We start from the raw sequence: 15,750 nt of genomic DNA, 5'->3' as shown, positions 1-15,750 counted from the left end.
CTTGTCTCAGTGGTTTAGTGAGCTGTTTGTAAGAAAGATGTACCCACGAAAAGGACCCTCTGTGTAAAGCAGTCACACTTCTCCATAGTAAGACTAGGCTCTCCTAGATAAAATGAAAAAAAAAAAAAGATGTTTTCTACTCTTCAAAGCTTCAGGGTGAGACAGACCCAGATGTTCTGTTTTCAGAAAGGATACAGCAATGTCAACACCAGGTAAGTTATTTCAGTATTAAGCCACAATTTTTCATTTTAATAACCTGCAAAGAAGTATTTTTTTCTCTTTTTCCTCAACAATTTCACGTTTTACTTAATGTTGCAAATTGAAGTTCGTCTTCTTGTTTTAAGATTGTTTTTAAATGTAATCCTTCATTCACAGACTCCCTCATGCAGGGTCAATTTTCTGCCTACATGACAATTCCCACACTCCCATAGGGAACAAAGAATGGTTTGTCAGAAGCCTGTGAAAGGAGACAAATGGAGCTGTGCTCCAGCCTAATAACCGTCCTGAAGAAGACAGATGTGTGAATTGCAAAAGTTTCACCTGCAAAATCCCTACTGGTATTCTAATTAAGCACTAGATCTCTTCAACCAAAGCAAGAAAAAAAGGTCCACTGAGGAAGAATGGGGAGAAAATAATTGATGAGAAGTGGCTCAACATTTTCCCAGAATCCTTTGCTGAGGAGTGGCTTACCTACAGCCACAGTACATTTTAAACCAGACTTCTACGGATTTACTAGTATTTGGAGGATCTGTAAAAAGCATACAGATTTTCATACATACTCTGTCTGACTCTGCTCCACTTTCCTGTCTTTCTGCTCTTATTTGGTCTATGAGAGTCTCCACATGATTTTTCCTGCTGACCTCCCTACTGAAAGCTGTCTTAAACATTGTTTTCAGCTAGGAAGAGGTTGGCTGGAGAAAGGCCTTCATACCTACTACATTTTAAGCTGTTAAAATTAAACCACAGTAACTGACACCTATTACTCTGTATATCCACCCCAAACCATTGAAACAATAGTAGCCTGTGATTTATATGGCCAACCATACACAACCCAGTCCACAACAAGGAAAGATAATGGATAAAACTGGCAAGTGTTTTGTACTTTACCACACAGCTCACTTTGCCCAACAGTTTTTGAGAAAAATCTCCACCTTAGCACCAATTCTGTTTGAAAAAATATATAAGGACAAACTATGTATCACAAAAGTTTTCATGGTATTTCACCCAGCTGTTGAGTCATATTCTAACATTGATAATTTGAAACACTTCAAAATAATTCATTAATGTCCTTAATTCTTCTGGAAATGACTTCTTTATCAACAGTAAACTCTTCATAGAAATGCTAGATTTGACATGTGAATATCACAGTCTTGTTAAATGAGACTCCTTAATTTTAATCTTAAGCAATACTACATCCTGATTTTCAAAGACTTAATGGCTAAATACTCCTCTTAGTTCCTAGCTTCATCTTGCTTTTCCTTATCTATAAAACGTGTGGGCAACACTGTATTTCAAAGTGTTGTGGGAAGAATAAATAGAGATTATGAGATGACCAAATCCTTATGACAATGCAGATTTTAGTATATCCTAACACAAATGGATCAAATAAGCAAATGTTTTACCATAGGTAATTCCACATTTATTAGGACTAAGCTGCTGCTTGAGTTTTCTCATAAACAGAAATGGACATGAAAATTTATTCAGAAATGCAATAAATTTATCATAATAACATACCTCTCTGGAAATTATGATATTCAGAGATTACCGGAGCGGTATATAGTCTTGAAGGAAACAACATTCACTGTGATCCCAAGCAGGCAGAATCTTATTCATAGTGATAGTAGTAAACTCTTATATTACATTAGCTCCCAGAAGATTTATTCAGTATTGAGACTTCTCATTGTCTGTACAAGCACACGGTACCACTCACCCCCTAGGTGCTTACAATTGCAGCTGAAAAACATCACAGTTACATGAAGCACTTTTTCCCGTATGTGACACATCTATTCTTTTTTATTTCTATTATGAGTATGCTAAAAGGCCTCAGTCAGGATGCATTAGTGTTGCAGAAGTGCATAATCTTATATATCTTGTGTGGACCTGTTTTTTCTCTGGAGAATAAGCAAAATTGTGTTTTGCTGTAGCAGCACAGTTAGTTCTAGGGCTTCGGGGAAAAAAAAGGTGTGCAAGTCTATGACTGAGTAGTTACCACGCCATACGCTCTACCTCTTTATTAACAGCAACAGCAGAAAAGGCTGAGCAAGTAGGAAAAGAAATACATTGTTCTGAAACAGTTAATTCTCTGTCTTCTCTGGCTTGCACAAAACAGGCAGTCTGCTGTTTCCTACTCCACCGACAGTCTACTTAAGACTTGGGCAGTTATCTACGGCGCTTAAGCCCTAAGCTGGCGCTTGGCACTCCCGGTCTCTAAGGAACTCTTAGCCTCCGTTAAGATCATACCCAAGAAACAGGGCAAGAAGTGACAGTACAGAAGGGGATCAAAGCTGTCAGATCAACACCTATATGGCATGATGTTCTCTAGCTAAAACAGGATAACAGAAACTCACAAAGCGATAAAACGGAGCATGTTTCCATACGGTGATAAAGTACACACTGAAGTAAAAAAGCAGCAGAATATTTTATTAACCCTCAGATTAACCAATGCTAATGAACAGTTTCTGGCCAGCCTCATGGTATGAATGCAACTTGTTGAGGGAACTGAAGGAGAAATTAATGGCCTTTAGAAACAACTTCTAATGAGTTTCAATGCATAAAGATTGTCTCCCTTGTTTTGTCTGAACTCCCTTCAGAGGGATTTCATTCCTTCATGGATTTTCATTCCCTTCATGAATTCATGGATTGTGTGTGCTGGGCTCCTTCCCAGCAAGAAGCTGTTAGAAATGTATGTGAAACACTTACGGAATACTGCTCACCTACGTCACCAGCACTCGTTTTCTAGATACTATTTACAACCCTATCTCTTCCTCTCCCTTCTACCAAAGGAACAATTATAATACTGTTAAATACCACATGGAGTAAAAGCCTCATTAAGGTGAGTGATGCCACACACAGGCCTTAGTGCTTGTATTGCCTGACTTATACTTCCTTTCTGGTCTTCTCTGAGATTTTCTTTGTGGCTACAACAGTGTGAAAGAACAGTTGTTTCTTTCTAATTAAAGCTGAAATTCAGTAGAACAAAACAGCAGGTTCACAGTGGAACAAGGACAATATCCGGCCTGTTCTTGCTGTTTCAGATCCATTTGACAACTTGATTAAAATTAAGAGGTAGCCTAATGCATTCTAGGAACTGGAGCCTTACCATGCAAACACTCCAGTTCTAAGCTAGAACAATGAACCTGAAATAAATGTCTACTTATACGGAAATGCAAGAAAGACACTATTTTAAGGATGTCAGGAAAAAAAGCATACCTCCATTTATTAATAAGGCTGAGCACTAAAATTTCTGCCCGTCTGTTCTGCAATCTACAACTAGAGACTAATTTAAGAAGAGAGAAACTGTGGAGAACAACAACAAAGTCTTCCAGATAACTGATGTCTTAAATGTCTTACTTCTATTTTTTATTAAAAAGTCACCCCTGCCAGAAGGTTTCTGTTGCTTCATTTTAACTAGTATTTATTAAGATTTTTTCCTATATTGGTTTATAAACCCTAACAATGATAAAATACCATCTAAAAACTTCAGTGTTTTACTATGGTCATTGAAGTTCTGGAGATAAAAGTTGTTTGCAAAGTTAAGTGGGAACATTTTACTCACCATTACTTTCACTGTAAAATTATTGGGCTGTATTAATTCTTCCTAACTCAGATTTCCATGTGATATCCCTTTATAACGGTCACAATTACCTGGTTATTTTGTGACTACACTTGCAAGATTTCATTTCATTTTTGCATGCATTTCATCTTTCAGTTGCTATGAACTTGTTTGGTGAGAGAGCTGATCCTGGAGAAGAAAATTTGTATTTAGAGTAGCAAATTAACAGATTAGAGGTAATAGTACTTACACTAAAAGTATAGTATTACCATCATACTAATAGACTAAGTATGCTCTTCTCTGCAGAGCTCCTCTCCATTAGCTCAGACCCCAGCCTGTCCTGATGCATGGGGTTATTCCTCCTTAGGTGGAGGACTCTGCACTTCCCTTCGTTGAACTTCATGAGGCTCCTCTCTGCTCACCGCTCCAGCCTCTTGAGGTCCCCCTTAACAGCAGCACAGCCCTCTGGTGCATCAGCCACTCCTCTCAGTTTTGTATCGCTGGCAAACTTGCTGAGGCTGCACTCTGCCCCATCGGTCCAGCCCACAGCGAGGTGGAGAGCATACCCCAGAGAGGCACATACCCACATGCACGTGGAGACCAAACAGCTGGCCACGCAGAACCACACAGAGCACTGCCTTCGCTGGCACCCACAGGAGCACAGAGCACGCACACACAAATAACCACCCCTGACCTCTATGTCCAGCGCCTTGCACTCGGACCTCCTGTCCTGCTTGCCAGCTAGTCCAGTTCAAATTTTGCTAGTGTGAGCACATGCACGCACACACACACAAAACAAAATAGAGAACGCACACAGAAAAAATAGCCAGAAATAGCATGAGTAAGACGACAGGATATACCGCAGTGATCAGGCATGGGTTCAGTTGGGCAAGTGTGCTCTTTTATTTTGAACAGCCGTTAACCAGATATTCTCACAAAGCAGATGTCCTTACACTCCTGGTATCCACACACATTTGAATCCACAATATGTAATTCAGTATTTCCAGGAGGAAGGAGAGGAATGTGGTAGGCAGGTAAGCAGAAGGAAAAGCATGAACGCCCTACATTTCTTCCCACCTTCTCCTGGGTTCATTGCTTCTCAGATGCACCTGAGAAACTCAATAGCTACATGTGTAGGTTATATATTCACACCAAGAGTATATTTGGCTGCACAGAGTACTTATTTGCTGCAGCAAGAAAGAGCCTGCATGACATATCTGCTTCAGGGCACACCCGGAGACTGCTGAAAGTTCATTGCTACCTGCTGTTTGTGGGAAGAGCCTGTCAGGATGCCTGCCCTTGGAGAAGCTGTGGAGCCCATGTGTGATTACTCCTGGGAGCTTGCTGGAAGCAACAGCCCATTTACTCACTGCACCAGTGCTTCCTATAAATATATTTATAACCCTGGCATGCCTGCCTTACCGTAATCTCAGGGGTTTGTCTGGTTCAGAGAAAGCCATAATGGGAACTGTAAACTTTTATGCTTGCCCTCTCTAGAAATTGTGTTGAAACTTTTATAACTGAGATTTTTCACCTTTTGCTTGCTTCTCCTGCAATCTTACTCACAAAGCAGCTCCATAAAGAATTTTAAATAGTGTGAGGTGTACCCAAGCTGGTTTATTGTCTGCACCTGCCACAGCTTGTTGTCTAGACACTTGACTACAATGGCTCAGTTGTCACTGTCTAAAGTGCTATGCTTCCTGTAATAACATTGATGAATAGTATTTTTGTTATCCTAATTACTTGTGTTTGTGTTGGAGACAGGAGAATACTGTTTAAGAAAATTCTTTCTTTATGCAGAGATGTCACACTTTCTCTATAACTGTTCCCAAAAAAGGAAAGAGAAGAGACCAAACAGTAATACTTTACAGATATCTATGTCAGGCTTGCTGCTAGTTTTAGGAACTGGAGCAGTTACTGTCATGCAAAACTGGTTCACTTCACAAAACTACTGCTGAGAAGTTAAATTTTTTCCATGAACATTGAAAAACTGTATGTAAAATGTGTTTCACACTACGTAAGAAAAGTTGAGATGCACAGTTAATAGACAGCTTGCAAAAGCCTTTTGTGACCTTACTGAGGAAAACGCCAATTACCATGAGAAAAGTTAGTAATTGTCCATTTGCCAAGAGTTATCATAAAATGATATCTAACTATAGTTTTCTGCACACAGTAGATGCACTTGGGTAATCACTTTTGGTAAGGGACACTGTTAAGAACCGCACAAGTGCTATTTCACCTTTGCAGTATACACTGTTGGACTGAAACCATTCCCAGGGGAATACATCATTAATGTTCATAAAGTCTATGCAAATCCTCACTTGACAACCAAGGCCATTTACACAGACATAATGTCACGGTCCTGCAGTAGAAGAGGAGACTATTTCCTACATCCCTAATTAAATTCCTGAAGCCTGCTTCTCTTCTACTGTCTTTTGCTCCCTAAAGAGCCCTGAGCAAACCAAAGTTGCTGTGAATTGTTCTGGCACTCTTTGCAGTTACAGAGGTTATGTTATCTAAATAGCGAACTGCATGGCCATGTGACTCCAGTGACCGTGACGAACTGTCATGCACAGCCCACAGGATGAAATTTGTTCACACACACGTTTGATGAATATACCTGTCACCGTAATAAATAGTTCAACCAAGCTCTAGTAAGAAACCAAGAGGAAATATTCAGTCTCCTACCCACAGAATTACTCATTCTTTAAATCCAGCAATTTAGCCAATAAACCAAGAAGAAAAATAAAACATATGCCTTTATTCAATTCTGCTTGAAACTACCTAATACTAAAGGAAATCACTTTAAGTAGACAATGGTCTGTATTGTGGTTTATCCTTTAACACTCATAGGAAAACCTTCTTTATCCCGTATGCACCCATGCAAGGGCAATCAGAACAATCCCTTTGAGCTGGGATTTCTCAGATTTTGGTACCTCAGGAAAGAAAAGGGGAAATTGGGGAAGATGGAGCAAGTACCATTGCTTGCCCCCTTCTAGATTGGTTCAGTGGAGACAGCAATGTGAACTGTCATTATAAATGGATCATAGTGTGTATTAACCAAACCAAGAAAGATGAGTCTCAAGAGCAGATTTTTCTTCCTGTGTACTTCCCTTGTAAATCACATAATTGAGCTCAGAGATTCAGAGTCTCTGTGACATGCTCCACTTGGGCTTTCTCCCCTGCCAAGGCATGTAACAAGAGAACAAAATGTTCTTTTTTTGCCCTGCTGAAATCTTGCTCTTCTGCTTGTTATGAGTTAGATTCACAGCCTGAGCATCTCCCTCTGTGATCAGCTTTCATTACTAATAACCAGCTCATTTTGCTTTGCTAGAGTAAGAACTTCTGAGTTTGTCAAGGCAACAATGTTTCAAGCATAGGAGCACTCAAAGTTTTCCAATTAGTGCCTAAACAGTCTTTCTTAGGCCAGCCACAAATTAATGTAAACCCACGCTGCAGGCCTTGTCAAAATCCTGATCAAACATACCAACTGACCTGTTCAGCAACCAGGTGGTTTTTCTGCAGCAACACCACAGACATGGGTGCAATTTGTACCTGGGTGCAATTTGTACCTCTTCCCTGCTTCAACACATCATGTCCTCTAAGACTTTATCAAGTTTCTCAGAATTGTGCTCCAACTCTTGTTACCCTGTTTATCAACTCTCGTATTTTTGCATATTGGCCCCTGGTTCTATCTCCTTCATCAGTGAGGTCAGTATCTTTCTCCTGCAGTTCTCCGCACCTTCGTCTGAGTTGCCCTCCATTTCGAGTCATTCTTCCTGAATCCGTTTTGCATTCTGCTTTCCAATCCTTACTTCTGTTTATAAAGTTTGTATCTTCACCCTCCTCTCCAACTCCCCAAATTATTTTTAACCAGGAACAACCAGTGGAAGAAAAAGGATATATTTTGTATAAAGGAAGTATCAGATGTCTATTTATAAAATCATATGCTTGTATTTCCCTTTATGCATTGCTGGTCACTTGAAGAGTGAGGGTTGTTCAAAAAGGGAAGTAAAAGCATCTGTTTGCAGTGTGTCATCCGTTAGTTTGCCTATCTTCACCACAAGCATTTTTATATATCTCTTCTCTAAATTAAATAGGTCATATTCTATAGTGATTTGTAACCTGGAGAAGAACTTGATTTCAAAGGGACAGCACAGGGTATTAATCAAAGAAGGAATTTGACCCAATAATCTCCCTGAAAAGGTAGACTTTCAGGGCCTCTATTCTTTATTTCTGATGCATCCTTTTTGAGATGGGGTGATAAAACTGAACACATGGTTCAAGGTGAGCTCACACACTGATTTACAGAACAGCCTTACAGCATTTTCAAAAGTATTCTCTATTCTCTCCTTAGCACATTGTAACGTCTTGTTTGGCTTTTAATCATGACTGAACACTAGGCAGAGGTTTTCACTGAGCTGTTCACAATGACAGCTAGGACTTTTTCCCTGAGTAGTTACAGTTAATTTAGATCCCATCAATGTATCAATTGTTCCTTCCAGTGTGCCTTACCTTGCAGCTGTCACAATGAATTTCATCTCCTATTGTGCTTGTGAGATATCCTGCTTTGTTAAGATCTTCTGTCCTTTGTAGATTAAGTTACTCTCAACAGTTTTGAGAAAATAGTTTCATGGAAAATTTGCAGTTCACAACTCTCATCTTTTCCAGAACAGGTACAAATGTTCACAGTGATGCAATCTCGACTACTGAAAGGAGCACTAAAGCCAAAAATATAATAAATACACATACCTCACCGGTCAATGCAGCTTTCTTTAATACCAGCTCCCTGAAATTCAGACAAAAAGCAGAGTACTTCTGGTGACTTCCTCAGAACAGTGATATGAGGAAGACATTTGGTTTCCTTATTAAATTAGGAATCAACAACTTGTCAGCTTTATCCTGAGAGTCTAGGTAGGAGTCATAAAAGCTATGGAGAACTAGAAAAAAGACTCAAAGGGAGCCAGCTATTTTGTGAATTGTGGGCCTAGGTAGGGCAAGAATAAAAATTCTGAGTTGCAATGGCATTTTCTGGAACCAGACACAAAATTTCTGGCAGAGAAGGATCTGACTAACCACTGTGGTATTTCACTAAATTGCTTTGCCTTCTTATGATACACTATTAGTATTTTAGATAGCATTCTGTTTGGCAGCATCCAAGTTACAGCAACACTGAACACATCACTTCCTTGCCCACTCATCTTTCGCTGCTCTTTAGGCCTTTTCCAGGGTTTAAGGTGACCTTGCAACTTATGAAGGAAAATAAAGCATTGGAGTTAACATGTTACAAATGATTGACCTATCTGGATGGCAGCTGATAACATGCCGGAGGCTGCAAAGTTCAGATACTGAACTTCATTCTAAATGATAGATGCTATAAAGTAGAGATAATTCATATTGTATCAGCATCATTTTTAGTGAAATAAAATGATAAATAAGGGGATTGTCCTGGAGTCAAAAAAACAGCATAGTATAAACAGGAAAAAAGAACAATTATTGCAACATTAAGCTGATAAGACCAGTATTTTAAAATAATCCAGTGAGTTGAACAGAAGGTCGCTCTTTGCTCTGCCCAGCCAGGGAGAATGAATGTAATGTAAAAGGCCAGCTAGAATTGTAAGTAACCAATACAGTCTGAGTTGGCAGAGGAATCCTCACTTGGGGAAGTGAAGGAAAAAGACCAAATTTAGGTAGGTGCATGAAAGGTCCTTTCAGAGATGTCAAATAAAAGCTTATTAGATTAAGCATTTATTTATTTCACTGCAAGTACTTTCTGCAAGTACCTTCTGCCTCTTGAAAATCTTTCGCTGTCTATGGGTGACAAGTTAGCCTGTTACCCAATATTTAAAGAACGGAGTTTTTAAAGCAAACTTGCTGGCAAAGAAGGAAAACATTTCCATCAACTTTTTTTCCCCCTCATTGTATGCCATACAGACACACACACAGCCCTACACCCGTTTTACATGAATACATGTACTCTGTATGCTCTAGAAAAAAAAGACTCAGAAGGCTGTGTCCTGCACTCAAGTATTGTGAGAAGTTTTCATTCAACATGCCAAAGGAATTAGATTAGCTTGGAAATGACTGAAAAGTTCTCTATCCCAAATAATTCGCTTCATCCGGTTTTTTTTATTACTCTACTCTTCCATGTCCGTCTGACTTGTACAAATATTTCCAATGGCAAATCATGCTGCAAAGGCATATAAAATTTTCATTATATACTATGGCTCTTGAACATTTATCTGATAATTATCCAACCTTAATTTATATACTGGGGGGTAGACTTAAGATTGCTGCAATGTCTTTTTCTCAGTTTTAAGTACGGAACATTTTTTTAAGATATTTTTAGCAGCTACTTACTGCACGTTTTTCTTTAAATCCCCCCCTTTAATAACAAAGTAAAGCTTACATGTTTTAAAAGCCAATACAGCTAAATATATATATGCTTCTAGAATATTCTTGAATATTCTAGAATATTTCAAGCTGCTATATGCTTCTTGAAAACTAGTAACATTTTAATTATTGCATTTTTAACAGGTGAATACATGTTTACAGAACTGTTATATGCATACAGCAAATGATTAAGTAGGAAAACACACAGAAACAATGATTTGCAACTGCAAGTATTTCCATATCATCTTTCATTCATATTCTTTAATGTATTTGAGAACTACAGTTCTATTGCTATCTACCTATATTCCAGGTTCTTTTCCCTTAGCGAATTCCACATCAAGCTTGCTTCCTGCAGATATTTGAAAGAGGATTTTGTTTACTGCCAGCATAACCTCTGTTGTGTATCTGAAAGTCAAACTGTTTTTCTTGCTTCATACATCACTATCAAAAGTAAAAAAAATGTAGAGGTCATGGAGGAAATTTTGCTGTTACTTAAATAAACAGAAATAAATTTGTTCTTCTTTGATTCTGTAATGCCAAAGGCAGGACAGTATACTTCGTCAGTAAGATAATCAGCTGCTATACAGTATAGAATGTAAAAAATACACAAGGAACAGACACAACACAGCTACAAAAAGATCAATTTTAGATTTCTGTTCTTACGTGCAACTGTATTATACAGAAGGTTACATATCAAAATACTGAAAACTGTTTTCAATAAACACACACTGTGATTTAAAGAAAAAAAAAGTTGGCTCCACAAGCAGTAATATAATCAAGCCCTGGTTTGCAGACCTATTGTTATCAGATATTAGATTGCATTTGTTGATAAAGAGAACAGAAAAGGTTAGTGAATCTGTTTCCATTTAATGATGAAGCTTGCATTCACTTCACTCGGTTGAGAATTTCACCTTGTATATTTGAGTGCTCAAAATTCATTATCTTTTACATCCTTCTCCTAATCATTTATAATGATAGTTGCATAAACATTAAGTGGAAATGGCAACACTTAATTTAGTTAAAAAAAATACTCATGCCTGAAAACACTTGTGCACTTCTCTAGTTATAAAAAATGTTTTCAAATGCATATAGCTTTTATTTGGATAAAGTCTTGCTTCAGCAACAGAACTATCCCACACTTCACATGAAGCATGTGCTTAATTCTATGCAGGATTGGTGTCAAATATCATATGATCCATGATACAACCAAATGTTGTTCATTAATACATATTTTGACAAAAATATACATACATAACAGGTCTCCCACTAACCATCTGTGTACTGCTTTCATCTTTCTAGCCCTCTGTATTTTTATTTGTTTTTTCCATTATTAATGGTTCTCAGTTTTAATGGTTGGTTGTGGTGAATTATTAGCCATCACAAGTGTATTCCACACACCCCCCCTTTTTATTTTTAAATTGACTATTAATAGGAAAAATTTACTCTTCTGAACTGATGGTTACACTTATTTACAGTTATTTGTTTAAACACATTTGTACAAATCAAATCCTCCAAATCAACAAAATTATGATGTCTGTAAAACTGCCATCAGTACTCACACTGGTAGCTAGTACATTTTTTAGCTTTCTGCCTATGATTATTTTGTATCCAGCTATCTTCACTGTGCCCCTCTTTCCATGGCTTAAGTCTGCCTTTACAGCCAGAGTACCTCAACAGAGTTACAGGACCCTAACTTTAGCTTGTGGGTTTCTATGTTTCCATTTGGTGACAGAGAGATTCTCATAGATTTTATGTACTGAGTATCAATTCAAGAAGATGCATTCTTCTCACTGTAAGCTTAAATCAATGCTGCTGAAGCTGTTGCACTCGTAACCTAGGAGAAGAGTCTTCAAAAATCAAAGTGCTAATCAAAAGTTACCAATTATCATTTTTAAAAGTGAATGTCTTCTTTTCATGTAGACTGGATGCTGCAAAGATATTCATTCCCCTACACTGTATCTCCATTTGGTTCAAACTTTGGGTTGGACAAATCAGAAGAATAGCTCAGCCTCTCCCCTGCTTCTTCTCTGACACAATTAAAAATGGTCCCAGTGATGATTTTGCAAGTTGATTTTTTTCTCAGCAACAACTGGAATACACATACTATCCCATGTCAAACGGATTTTAAATTCTTACAGTTTTACTACAGGTACCAGCGCTGTAGAGGTGAACGTTGCCTCAATCTGTTATTAAACCAGCCCATCTGCTTTATCAGGTTCTGAGATATTTTTTCTTTGATAGGAGGGTATTATTTCATTATTTTCTGATCGCTGCGTAGCTGAGGGGATGAATGCTTTAAAAAATGATTCCCTTGCCTAATTGTTTATGATACGTGCCACTTCACACAGCTGTGATTTCTTGGCCCCAGCTGAAGAGGAACCAGCCTTCTGGTGCAGCTGCAAGCATATTATGCTTTTGTGCAAACGACCAAATATCGAGGAAAAAAGATTTTAGACTCAAAGCCTTAAGCTGGCAGAAGCAACGTACATCATTCAGGTAAACTGTTTAATGCCTACAGGGAGAATGTTGGCTGCAATGTACTTACCTCAGCCCTTGCCAACAAATTATAACAGCAACTGGGATAGAAAAGGAAAACGCAGTGTAGATTGTGTACTCCAACTGGTGGAAACACTGAGCTTTTGTTTAAATTTTATAGGTCTAATTCTTGTATTGTTTACTTACCCATCAGCTTCGAATATGGTTCAGAATTATTGAGGTATGTTTGGCACATTGTAACAGAAAGAGAAATTAACCCACACTTTCAGGTCCTTGTTCCTGGCTCATATTAACGTACGTTTTTAACAGGGTTTTATTGAAGAAGTCTCTCTTCCAGTTTAGCAATCTCCGTAAGCAAAACTGTTAAAGAGTAGGGCTTTTCCTGACAAACGTCAGATAGAGATAATACATTTATAGAAATAAAAATACATGCTTTTGAACTCCAGTCTGTGCAACCATAACTACATTTGTTTTCTGCTCTACATTTGTTTTCTGCTCTTACCAATTTCTCAGTCTCCCACTCAATTTTTACTTTCACTAATGAATGGAAACATGTCCTATTTATAATGGTATTGCACTCCAAAGCCAGAAGATGACAGACTATTTGGCTATTTCTTAACTAATACACCAAGAAATAAGTTAATGCATTTTTTTAAAAGGATTTTAATGCAGTTTTGTGCTCCGGCCTATCTGAATCAGTCTGCCCAGTAACAGACAATACTGTGCTTCCCTAGGCACCAGATTTTCAGAGGTTGGGCAAAACTCCCATGAGTCTTTTTGGACATCTCAGTCCGTATTTCCTTCTCAGACACTGCACCATCCTCTACTCTGCAAGTTACATCTGTGCCCCTTTCCCAGAAATCCGGATTCCTGCAGCCCCTCAAAGGGAACTTGAGAACCTGTCAGCAAAACCCCATCTCCAGTGCCCAAGGCCTATTTCTTTTTCTCCTGCTTCTTCCACAGCTGCTGCTACTTAAACAGAAATATTCCAGTTGCCATGACACCTTTTTCCAAAACGTCCTTAGCTGGTTAAAAAACTGTCTCACATCCACACACACAGCTGACTTCCCATAACTCAATGCCTAAAACAACATTCATTTTCTATACTAACCACAATTCTCACACAAATTCTCATTGTTTTTCCTCAAAATAGGCTTCTCTCTCTCTACAGGCATTTTCTTGCTGTTCCCAGATGAATAAAAAAAAGCAGCAAGCAAAAAACCCATGAACACCTTATAATGTTTTGTCATTGTCAGAAAATAGGCACTGGAGGATATCTTTGGGAAGGTTTAGGTTGTAGACAACACACCTGCTTTTGGAGTACACGAGCCATATGCATAAAGAGACACTTCACTCTCACTATTGACAAAACCTAACTAATTAAAGGGAAACAAGGTGTGACTTTAGAGGAAAGTTACTGCACAGCAACTTTGCTAATGGCATCATATGCCACAGAATACAACTCATTAAAGGCTTTATTAATTTAACAGAAGACCTCACGGTGCCTCCCTTCCTTCCTTCAAGAAAAACAACGTGCTTTCTTTGATCAGATCTACGGTATTTACCTCACAGACATCTGAAGTCATAACATACACATTAAATAAGGAAAAGATATGAACTGGAATGTCTAGCTCTGCAACGCACAGAGATGACGACAGAAGAGCAAGACAGTTCTCTCCAAGGTACTCACAAGTCTTACGTGACCCAGGACAGTTAGACTACTGGGAGGAAGAAAGGCAAAATGTTTTACAAGTGACAGCTCTGATATCAACGCCATCTTTTAGCAATTCCTCCAGCTTCATACAAATCATTTACATCTTTGCAAAGTGCTGTTAAATAATGAGTAGTTTCACATTTATGGAGTCAATACTTGAAGTCCGAGAAGTGGGCAGCGACACTTACAATTACTTTGTCAGGATCAGCAACTGGATCACTCTTTTAGACTGCAAGTTGAGAATTTGGTGTTTCTCCTGTTCTCAAATGACTTCTCCAAATTTTAGCTTCTTAGGGATTCTAGCTCATTTATGCAAATTTAAGCACTTTTAATACTCTCAGATATGAGCAATTTCTCTTAAGCATTTGCTTTCTTTTATAATATCCAAATAGTGAGTTTGTTTATAATTATTATCTTAGCAATTAGTTTGGTTAATACTACTTGCTAGTCTCCATGTGCTCCATCAAACAACAAAAGCACTTTTGTTTTGAAGTAGTTATTTACATTTAAATTTTGAAGTAGTTACATTAAATTAAAAAAAAAACCTTAAAGTTACTTACCATTAGGCTGAAAAGGGAAAAGCTTCTGAACTTTCCTCCAATTATCATTGAGTTTCATCAGTACATCATGATCCTAAAAAAAGGCAAAAAGACCAAGTCACATTAACTCACTTACAGTAACAGAATTAACCTTACCTGTAAATAACAATTCTTTTTAAACAGATTTATTCTTAGACAATAATTTTGGTGAGGTTGTAATGGGCAAAAGCCTTAACTTAAATGATTACCACCTAACCTAAATTTTTAATTGCTAACACAAGTATTGGGAAACAAAGACAACACAAACAACTAAACAAACACTTAGGGAAACACCTTTCCTCCCCCTTCCCCAGGGCCCCTTGCCCCCAACACCTCTCCTCCTCCGCTCCCCCTGTCACCCCCGCACCTTAGGCTCCCTCCCTTCTCCCTCCCAGCACCTGCACTGAGGCGACGAGCAGCACAGGAGCCTGGGGTCAGGGCCCAGAGGTTCCTCCCCGCCGCGCCGGGCTTCCTTCCCTTTTCTTTCTGCTCTTCCCGGCTCCTTGCCCGTCTCTTCTACCCCAGCCTGGACCCCCCACAGGCCGCAGCCCCATGGAGATGCACCCCCCCGGCACGAAGCGAAGCACCCCCCACCCCACCCCACCCCACCCCAGCCGCCCCTCCTGCCCCGCGGCTCCCGCCCTCTGCTAAAGCCGCCGGCGCCGCGGGCTCATCGGGGCGGGGCCGTTACAGACCGGCTGGAACCGGCTGCGACCGGCGCGGGGCAGCTCGCTGCCTCCTCCCGCCCTGGGCACCCGGCAGCCCCCGCTGCCCAAAACCCTGTCGGTGGTGGTCCG

General features: G+C 39.2%; 1 long non-coding RNA gene across 2 annotated transcripts in view; it reads right to left on the bottom strand.

Annotated features, from left to right (window-relative positions):
• The window catches only part of LOC112983742 (uncharacterized), a 63,509-nt gene extending 48,047 nt beyond the window's left edge, over positions 1 to 15,462 (bottom strand). Inside the window, exons 1-2 of one of the 2 annotated variants that reach the window (XR_003259325.2) lie at positions 15,352 to 15,462; positions 14,936 to 15,008 (exon numbers count right to left, since the gene is read on the bottom strand). This is a non-coding gene — a long non-coding RNA (uncharacterized LOC112983742). The remainder of the gene's footprint in view (positions 1 to 14,935; positions 15,009 to 15,351) is intronic. The other variant, XR_010390108.1, reaches the window with a different exon arrangement.
• Positions 15,463 to 15,750: the final 288 nt, after the last annotated feature.

Source organism: Dromaius novaehollandiae, chromosome 8 (assembly GCF_036370855.1).
Source record: "Dromaius novaehollandiae isolate bDroNov1 chromosome 8, bDroNov1.hap1, whole genome shotgun sequence".
Classification (NCBI taxonomy): domain Eukaryota; kingdom Metazoa; phylum Chordata; class Aves; order Casuariiformes; family Dromaiidae; genus Dromaius; species Dromaius novaehollandiae.
Note: the sequence above shows the minus strand (reverse complement) of the source record. Positions and strands in the feature narration are given on the sequence as shown.